The sequence below is a fragment of the Porites lutea genome, chromosome 3 (assembly GCF_958299795.1).
Source record: "Porites lutea chromosome 3, jaPorLute2.1, whole genome shotgun sequence".
Taxonomy (NCBI): Eukaryota; Metazoa; Cnidaria; class Anthozoa; order Scleractinia; family Poritidae; genus Porites; species Porites lutea.
Window position 1 is genome coordinate 17,775,426 of NC_133203.1, and position 10,374 is coordinate 17,785,799.

The 10,374-nt window shown below is 36.8% G+C and overlaps 1 pseudogene; it reads right to left on the reverse strand.

Annotated features, from left to right (window-relative positions):
• Positions 1-508: 508 nt before the first annotated feature.
• LOC140931747 (uncharacterized) lies at positions 509-6,238 on the reverse strand (annotated as a pseudogene).
• Between the last annotated feature and the right edge of the window lie 4,136 nt (positions 6,239-10,374).

Below are 10,374 nucleotides of genomic sequence, written 5' to 3' on the forward strand. Positions count from 1 at the left end.
GACCTCATTGTTGATCAGGATGTTTTTATAGAAGGTCTTGGAAGTGTTTTGCCTGAGGAAAAATGGTTTACCAAGTAAAGTCAAATAGGATGCTTGATCCCTTTCTTGGAATGAAGTGGGACGAAAGAATTTTAAATCCAGCTGGAGATTTTGCCTATGTAATTTCAGGAACAATAAAGTATTGGCTGGGACAAAGAAATCCAATTACCAAATACAAAATCATTGGGGAGCAGTATATGAAATCTGAAATTGAAAACAGCCATGTTATTACATTTCAGTTTGTGAGAGGTGACGGTAACAGGAACAACTACCAAGCAAACATGTAAAATATCAAGCCATTGTTTTGTAACTGTGCCATGGAACTAATTCTGGATTTTTAGTCATGGCCAAATCATTTAATACTTGTAGCATCTTGTAACTATCAACTTGTTTATGTTTGTCAGACTGGAACTTTTTATGATTGCCTGGTTGATGTTTTTGGTTAAGATTTCAACAGTTAAGTGTAATGTTAGTGACGCTGGCATCTGGGCATCCATTTGCCATCTTCCTTCACAAGACGTGCACAGCAAATCCCAGCTGTACAATGTTTACATGGTGATTTGCATGTCTTAATGCTGTGGCCTTGTTTTGAACAGTTACCACATTCATAATTGTTCTTAGCCCTCTCATAGCCTGCTGCTTCCAAGAACTGAATCCTGTTTTTCTTCAGAAAGAGCTGTTTAAGTGCATCAATTCCTTTGTGATTTGTGGATCTGAAAAAGTCTTTAGAAGCTCTATCCTTGTATTTTTCCAAACCTTGTTGAGTGTAATATGCAATGTTTTGATACAGTGACAGGAATTCAGGAACATGGCAATGTAGTGCATGCATGTAGGGGGTCACATCTTTTGCTTGGTACACATTGAGAAAGAGTCCAAACCATGATTTGACATCTCCTTGCAGTTGAAGAAGGTCATCCTCCGATGTAAAATCTAGTTTCAAATCACCAATTAACTCCATAAATTTTTGCTACATCACTTGTATTTCTTTGTTTTGACTGTACCAAGGAAGAAGCGTAGGAATGTTAATATTCTGAAACAGTTTCAATTTTTCTGGTCCAGTAAGATCTCTATATTCCAGCTTTTTACTCTCTTTATTGATTCTAAAATTAAAAGAGATTCCAATGCTTTTGACGAATTCCTCATAACTTGCCATGTGTTTATACTTATCTCTTGGGAAGCTGTCAGAACTTTCGGAAAGTTTTCTTTTTTTCGATAGCATCACTTCTTCTCAACTCTCTTATGAGCAGGTCAATTAAAACATCTGAGATCCTCAGGAAAAGATGTAATGTATCTATAATAACATGATCCATTGGTATAAAATCAAATAATGGTCTTGCCTTTTAGTTGAATTTTTTTCCGATGGAAAACCTTGCTATTTCGTCGATAGTTGTGGCACCAAATGTGGGGTCACTGATTGACCACTTTTTGCTTGTGTCCCATCGTTACTGCTTGGGACACTTGCACCACACGCAAGCATAATCCTCATTTGCCCTACGTAGTCCACAGATCAGAGCTAAAAATTTCCAGTCACCACCTAAAAAGTATTCAATTTGATAGGTGCAATTATTTACACTTATCTCCTTTAAGTTTGACATTTCCATTCGAAGGTCAGCCAGGCTCTCTCTTATATGATCATATGTCTCTGTAGTTTTTATAAGAGCAAGTACATATTTACCTTTCTCACCCATTGCCAGTTCCTTTTCATTCAGAATAGTAAAAGTGAAATTGACAACTGTAAGCCTCTTTCTGATATTTGTTCCATCACCGCTAAGTTTGATCTTAATAGTTTCCCCATCTTTGATCTCTCCAGTTTGCTGAAGCTTCACAATGTGTTCTTGCAAACTGTCAGAAAATCCTAACTGAACACCCTCAGTATCTCCTGGAGTTGGTTTCAGGTTCCACTTACTGTTTAGTTCCTTGATTCGCTTCTTGATGGAATAGGTATTGAGAACACCATTGGCTTTCATGGCAATTTCATGCCAGGCCTCATTTGAAATATTGAACTTATCTTTCAGATACAGCCACATATTTATGTTATCAAGGTCATCATTAGTAAGTTCCTTTGGGTCAGAATCTGTGAATGTCAGTTCTCCCTCCCCAACAAGATTGAAAGTTTCATATTGATTATTATCGGTGTTAAGCACTTCAATTTTGGTAGCAATAAAATTGTAGAGCCCAAGAAAGGACAATGTGGTTTGGCATTCTTCCTTCAACTGGTTTTTCATTCTCTTCTGGTGGTGCTTGGAATAATCATGAAACTTCTTGTCAGAAGGGCCTCTACCTTTCTTCCCATTTTTGATCACTTTTTTGGCCAATTGCACAAAATTTTTCTCGTAGAAGGCCTCTTTTTTCTCAGCTTTCTCGAGAGCTTCTTGGGCTTTTTATCACCTTGCAATCGCTTTGCCTTCTCCTGTACTAGTGATTCCTCTAAAACTCTTTTCTCTCCCCTTAACTTGCTGTTTTCATCTTTTAGCTGAACCACATCAACCTCGTTATAATACACCTTAAATGAATAGCAACGACCGGTTCTCAACTTTGTGAGAAGTGCATTTAATTGCCTTCCGCCACACTTACTTGCTTTCTTGACTACTTTCTCTGGGCAGAATATTTTTTTCCGGAAAACTTCTAAAATGCGGCTATTTATTATTATGGCGTGTATGCCTGATTGATCTAACACTTTGTTGATGATGGCCAAGAGAACCGACTGATAATTTTCTCCATCTTCCTTTTCCCTTTCCTTTGAGACTGTATAGATTAGAAGGCTGCAACGAAATTTCAAAGGACGAATCTTATCAAACGAAAAACCCGCAAACTAGCCAAAAAAGGTATTTATTTTGCTAAACAAACACTTCACACGTCTTACTTGTTTATCTTGAATGTAAATGACGGAATATTAGTCCCCGAAGCATTTTCCGAGCTTCCAGATACCTCTCCTACTGCTTTCACGATTACAAAACTGTAAAAAAAACACAAGGAGGAAGATGTAGCTGTATTGAACAGCCATTTGACGGGCTCAAATCTGCTTTTTGTTCGACAATTTACATATCAAAACCAAGGACATTTGTTCCTCTTTTTGATTTTGGCGGTACACTTTCAATTTGCACTTGCGCAAAAGAAATATTGTCCGAGATTCCTTGCTCGGTCGTGTTTTGATCAGAGACGCCTTGCAATTTTGACCAAACCGCTCGAGGAAAAGGTAGAAATGACGAGGGAAAAACTTAACTCTAAAGTTAGAAAACTACTCAGATACAAAGTAATAATATTATAGTTTAATATTCCAGCAGTACATTGAGTATTTTTTAGCAGAGAATCGGCACGATAAAAAAATATCTGAAAATCGCACTCGATGTGAGTGGAGCGCGGAAAGGGGCGTGGTCGAAAATTAATTAAAGACTATTTGTACCCCTATGAGTTTCATATTTTGTTTTCAAGAATAGGCAATAATTGCATCCCAACGAAACAAGTGAACCCCCTAATTCCCTCACTCGAAGCTGCATCCTTTTTTAACTGTTCTCCAGTTTTAGTTTAAGACCATTTCAGGTCTGGGTAAAACAGTTATCATGATTTCAATTAAACATGTCCGGATTAGTGTGTAAGGGGCTTTGTATTATTCCAAAAAACAAAACAAAATTACCTCGATGGGAGGGAGAGGCGGTGGGTTTATCCTCATAAAGTTTGCAATCCTTTCCAACATCTGTCTTCCGGCAAATTCAAAACTGGGCTGTCTCCTCAGGGCTCTTTTGATGGAAAGTCCCTCGTATCCCCTTTGTCCACCTCTCTTCCTTTTTCTCACATCATCCCACCCCAAACCCGAGATGACCTTATTAAGTTGCTGTAAATAGGAAAATAAAAGAGTCCCCGGCAATAGGGAATAGAAATCTATGTAGAAATTAAAATGATAAAATTGTCATTAAAATGCTATTGCCCCTGCACATGATATTTCCCTTCAGTGGCGCCGTAAACGGTCTAAGTCATTCTTGAGAATGCCAAAAATTTTAAACGTCATCCTCATGCTTTGCGTTTTTGTACATGGTCATGCATATGTTTTTCTTTTTTCCAACAAAGAAGTTTTGGCTATTACAATGAAAACCTCAGGCCATTGAAAAGAAAACCTCAGGCTGAACGGTATTCACAAACAAATGAAATGAAATCGAACATAGTAAGAGCCAATATCGAAAAAAAATTGGACCACCTGGTATCGACAACAGCTAGTATCACTGAACTTTTCTCCACAGAGTGTCAGACTAATTTGACTTTGAAATCAAAACAGTTTAACACACCACGGAAAATGTTAGTCATGCTGTTCATCAAACAATTTTATTACTTGGTTGCTTGTTTTCCTTTTTGAGAATGGAAAAGGACAGGGAAAGATGTTACTTCAAATACCTTTTCGCATTGTCTATGACATTTTGTTTGAACAAATGATCGGTGGCCAAAGTATGAGGAGTCCCTGCTTATAGGTAAGCTCTTAAATTCATTCGCGCTGTGTTCATTTTCCTGCACGTCTGTGCTTTAAAATAATCCTTCGCACCTTAACTGGTTCGGACAAGGCTGAAGCTTGCGCCAAAATGGTATACATATGCATGGAAAAGCCAGTCAAGCCAGCATGGGAAAGGGACTTTTTTGCTCAAAATTTTCTAACATTGTGTAAATAAGGTTTTGGGTCCGGGTGAAATTGATCACAGAAGAAATTCTGATAATCTCCAGTTTTCACAGAAAGACAAACATTTCGCAGAAAAGCTGTTAAAACCTTATACAGTAAAACCCTGCAGTTAATAGCCTTCGAAAATGGGTGTTTCCCCTCGCTCTTAATCTGGATCAGTTAAGAACCTCCAGCTGTTAGACTAAAATTTGCCAGGTAAGCCCCCTCTATATAAGAACCCGTTTAGCCTAAAATTCAGCTAAAACAGGTTGTTAATTTATAAAATCTGTGAAAATATTGTGTCGATTGGGCAAATATCGGTGCCTTATCACTTTAACTGCAACGTAATAGTAGGAAAGTTTTATTTGAGGAATAAGCTTTGCTGAACCACTGAATACTCTTAGTTATGTAGAAAATAAGAACCTATTTTAAAACCGGAATAAGCTGAACTTTGTGCTAACTACCATTTATATGAGAACCTGTTCAGGCTAACATGGAATAATCCGTGATCTTTAGGATCTTAGTCACGGGGCTTTCCTTTATTTTAATATCTTTTCGACCAAAAATGATGCCGTTTAAATTTGGAGCAAGAGACCATAGGTCTTATTTGGAGACAAAGAATATCGCCTTAATGGCCTTTGGTGACTCAAAAATGATTATTAGTCAAACGGAGTGTACCTGGGGTCCCTTTTCTGCAATTTCCCTACAAACTTTGTGGGACCTGAAATCAGAGAAAATCCAAAGAACAAATGTGTCGGTTCTAGCTAACAAAAAAGATTATTTTGATTTGTCAAATAATTGGCTTGAATATCTCTTAATCTAATCCTCAGGACTTGTAAAACATTTTTTGAAACAACAGAACCGCAGGAGTGTTGTTATCAGGAAGTTTGAGAAATGGGCGCCTTGGCTGTTGTCATGCATTGTTGTTGTGACTTTGTGGTTGGTTGATGATTTTGTGCGCGCTCCTGTCAAAGTGCCCAGGGAGAGCTCAAGCAAAGTGTTGTTGTTGTTGTTCGCTGTGCAACCAGTTCCAGTTTGGAATCTTTCGCTGTGGCAGTGAGAAGTAAGAAACTCTTAGTAGCCTTCAGTTACAAATCAGTCTGGTATAAAGTTAATGATAAGAAAAACGTTCATTTTAATGAGTAGCTGCAAATACGTAGCACTCTTGCCGGCACAAATTCTTGAATGAATGCTTACGCTGGGAAGAGACACGGACATTTAAGCATAAAACAATTTAGAAATGCCTTCGCTTCACCATTTTTTTTGCTCTGATAAAAGAGGAGGCAGCTAAATGTCCTTGAAAAAGCATTATTGTGACTTCTATCACTTTGCTCTGTTGTTGGTTTATCTGTGTGCATGGTATCGTGTGTTTTTTTATTTCTCTCTCGGTTACTGATTAACGCAGGCTTCTTTTACTCAAGACCCAGTACTTAGGCTAATATCAAGTCTAAAAGACGTTTGTTTAATTTTTCTATTTATATGTTTTGTTTATATGCTTTTGCAAGTCGAAGATCTAGAGACTATCTGTACGCAGTAGAAACCTAATACTTACTCCATTGTATAAAAATTCTTGTAAACGAAATGATCCCACCAATTATCGACCAATATCGGTGATCCCAGTCGTGGCCAAAGTATTTGAACGGGTAGTCTACGACCAGTTGTATCACTATCTTACTGAGAATCGTATTCTATCCCGTTACCAATCTGGTTTTCGTTCTTTACATTCTACTGTAACCGCATTACTCGAAGCTACCGATAGCTGGGCAGTGAACGTTGATCGTGGCCTTGTCAATGCCGTTGTCTTCTTAGACTTAAAAAAGGCTTTCAACACAGTTGATCATCATATCTTATTAACGAAATTACAATATTATGGATTACACGGTTCCTGTCACGAATGGTTTACTTCGTATTTAAACAATCGTACCCAAACTTGCCAAATTAATTGCTCAATGTCAAACCCAAAATTAGTTATATGTGGTGTTCCCGAGGGAACAATTCTTGGACCTTTATTGTTTTTACTGTATATTAATGACCTACCTAATTGCTTGCATTTTTCTCAACCTAGAATGTACGTCGATGACACCAGCCTAACCTATGCCAGCGCAGATTTAAAACTCATAAATGACTGCGTTAACGACGATTTAAACAAGGTGTATATATGGCTATCGGCTAACAAACTGACCCTTAACTTGACTAAAACTGAGTTTATGTTAGTTGGGTCGAGGCAGAAGCTATCAAAGCTTTCTGAAACTCCTTCTTTTATGATAAACGACCATCCCGTGATGCAAGTGTGAACGGCAAAATCTCTTGGGGTGCATATTGACCAAAACTTAAGCTGGGAATGCCACATACAGCGTTTATCTTACCCCATTTTCACTACTGTTCAATGATATGGCACGTTTGTAATTCAGAAGATTCTGTCAAACTGGACACCTTAAATAGACGTATTTTAAGATTTGTTTTAAAGGACTGGGACTCAAACTATGATGCTCTTCTAGACAAGGCTGGTGTGTGTGGTTTAGCCAACAGGAGGATACAAAATATGATGATTTGTATATTCAAATGTCTCCATTTTGGTAAATATCCGTGCTATTTAAAACAACTGATCAAGTTAAGATCTACTGCTTACTCCCTACGGGGTACTAATATTTTATCACTTCCTAAGCCGTCTACAACCACATATGGTCTAAATTCCTTTAGCTATTCATCTGTTAAGTACTGGAATTCTCTACCTGATCACTTTAGAAAGACTGTAGATTATAGTGAATTTAAGCGCAAATTGTTAGTGCACGGTTTTAGTTAATACTACATTAATTAATATTATATTATATATGTTGTAACTTTTAAAATTAGTTAGGATCGGAGATACTAGCTATGTTGGCTACACTAAAATCCGAGGATAAATAAAGTTTATGTATGTATGTATGTAGAGTATTTGTAAGAAGATTGCTTCTGCTTTGGGTGCAATTAAAAGAATACGACGTCTTATTCCTTTTAATGTATTAATTAATGTTTACGACAGTTTAATTCAACCGCATTTTGATTACTGTAATGTCGTATGGAGCAACTGCGGCATTGGTCTTTCCAATAAGCTGCAGAGGCTCCAAAATCGTGCAGCCCGTATTCTAATGTCCGCTAATTCTGATTGTAATGTGGACGATTTGTTCCTGGCACTGGGTTGGCATAAGCTTAAACACCAAAGACAAGTATCGACGGCTATTATGATGTATAAAACCGTACATGGGATGACTCCCGACTATCTAACATCTAAATTTGTATCTCATGACAAAATAACTTCTTATCGATTGAGGAATACTGAAAATAAATTGGTCCTTCCACTGCCCCGTACCAATTATTTAAAGAAAATTTTCTCCTGTAGCGGAGCTAAGCTGTGGAACAGCCTATCCCATGATTTAAGATCTGCAGATTCTTTACATGATTTTAAACGCAAACTGTGTCGCAACAGTTTTGAATGAGATTATGCATTAATACAGTTTTACACGGCATCCTTGAAAAGCAGCTTTTATTTGTAAATAGCTAGGTAGTTAAAATTTTATGAATATATTTTTAATCAGAGTTAGTTTAGTTAGGTATTATAGATCTTATATTTTTTGTACATGCTGAAGGAATTTTAACCGTGTTTAAATAAAGTTATCTATCTATCTATCTATACTACACCTACAGTTTATCTGATAGATGTTTGGGAAGGTAGAAAGTTTGGACCAGATCGATACTTTACATGGAAGACAAATTGGAACTCAGTTGTCTGGCAAATGTGTCAATGATTCAAGTCCACGTTTTGTACCTGCCGTTAAAGTTTTCCTGGTCGACAAAAACTTGAAAGAAAATTGAACGAAAATTTGAATGTTGATCCAATTGTGTGTTTTATATCTGAAAGATTTCTTGTCGTCTTTCTGAGAAATTTCGTGGTTAGTGTACAATTCGATGTCTTAACAGTTCATCAAGTTCCTCTTCGCTTGAGGAAGACATTTTATTTCTGCAGAAATATCCTTTTCAAAATGCGTACCCATTGTTTACAAGTGACTTGCAACTTGTGATTTGCACTTTGATTTACAAGTTGGACACGTGTAAAATACAAATCAGATTTTTCCAATAGCTTTATTAAATTGGTTACCTACCATATTCTACATGTGTAAACCCACACTAAAAGCCAGAGACATGAAATTTACACTTGTTACTGTCTTTATTAATTCTTTTTCGCCTGGGTTTGCAAAATACAGTGGTCCGGCTTGTAAATTACAAGTGTAAAAGTTTTATTAACTTGACCCCAGATGGGAAAAAACTGTTCTAACCAATGCAGGAATGGACATTGGTGTGTACAAAGCCCACAGTACTAGAGAAATTTTTTACAATTGCTCTAGTTAAATTGTATGTTTGACCATTCTGCACTCAGTCTATATCTGATTCCCACAGAACTAGGCTTAAAGATCCTGTTTCGTCTGTTAGGACTGTTTCCAGCTTTTTAAGTGTCTTACCATTGGCTTGAATGATTTCTGTACTTCTCTCTATGGATATACGACCTGAAATGTACATTTTGGTACATCAAGTGTTTTGTTCTGTGATGTCATTTGCTGTAACCAACGTTGCCAAATCCAGGTTAGTTTTTAGTGGTTTGATGTCAAAATCAAGTTCACTGGCTATTGGATCAGAGATCTTTGTTCTTTTGTTTATGTGAATGTCGTCTTCATCTGTGTATCTGTTTTTTTTTTTACAGCATACCTGTTAAGCTTCACTGGCGACTATGATTTAAACCTGGATTTCATTGGTTTCATCTTATCAGGTGAAAAGCAAATCCCTCTTAAGTGTTTGTCCTTCGTTTGCAATGTGACATCAAAATAGTCATTGTTCGATTGACTGACTTTCATTGATGATAGATTGTGTAGATAACAAATGAGTGGTTTCCCTGAAAGAAATCAATGAGAAGTATGGTAATTACTGCACATAGTAAGGATATGTATGATGATGAGTATTAATTTCGTATACATAAAACAAGTATTTCAACTAATGGAATGGCATGAAGGCTATACTGCCAGGCCATAGTAACTGCTTATTTACAGGAAAACCGCTATTTTTGCTTTCGGAAGATGTAAACAAATTTCAGCATTCGTAAACTTCACTGTAATGCAAATTAAGTAATGTTTAATAAACGAGCAGCTTTAAAACCTGATAAAACACTACCTGCAAGTTTACTGAACGACTTCAAAAACATTCCTGAAAAAGTGTCTCAATGGAGTTGATAACAATGACACTTTTGCGAACGTTGGAAATAAGCATACGAAAAATAACATTACATATGCAATTATTATGTAAGAAAATCAAATCTCACACCTGTCTAGAAATTTTCCAGTATATGAACGACAGTAACCAAAGGTTGCTGTGCTGATAATAAATACTCATAGGTCACGTGCAATGAAATAAAATATCATCCTTATTAGTATTTTTTTATATCAGGAATACTAATAAGGATGAAATTTTTGAACAAGAATATCAGTGAAGCAAAATACAGTCAGCCCCACACTCCCCTGGAACTGAAATCAAATGCCGCCCCCAGACTTTTTAGTTTGACAGTGGTTGTTTACCATTTACACAAAGTTTCTGGAAAATCTGGTTGAAAAGTAAATGGAACACACATTTTTCAGTCATTCCGGTGGAAAATTTCCGGAAGCAACAGA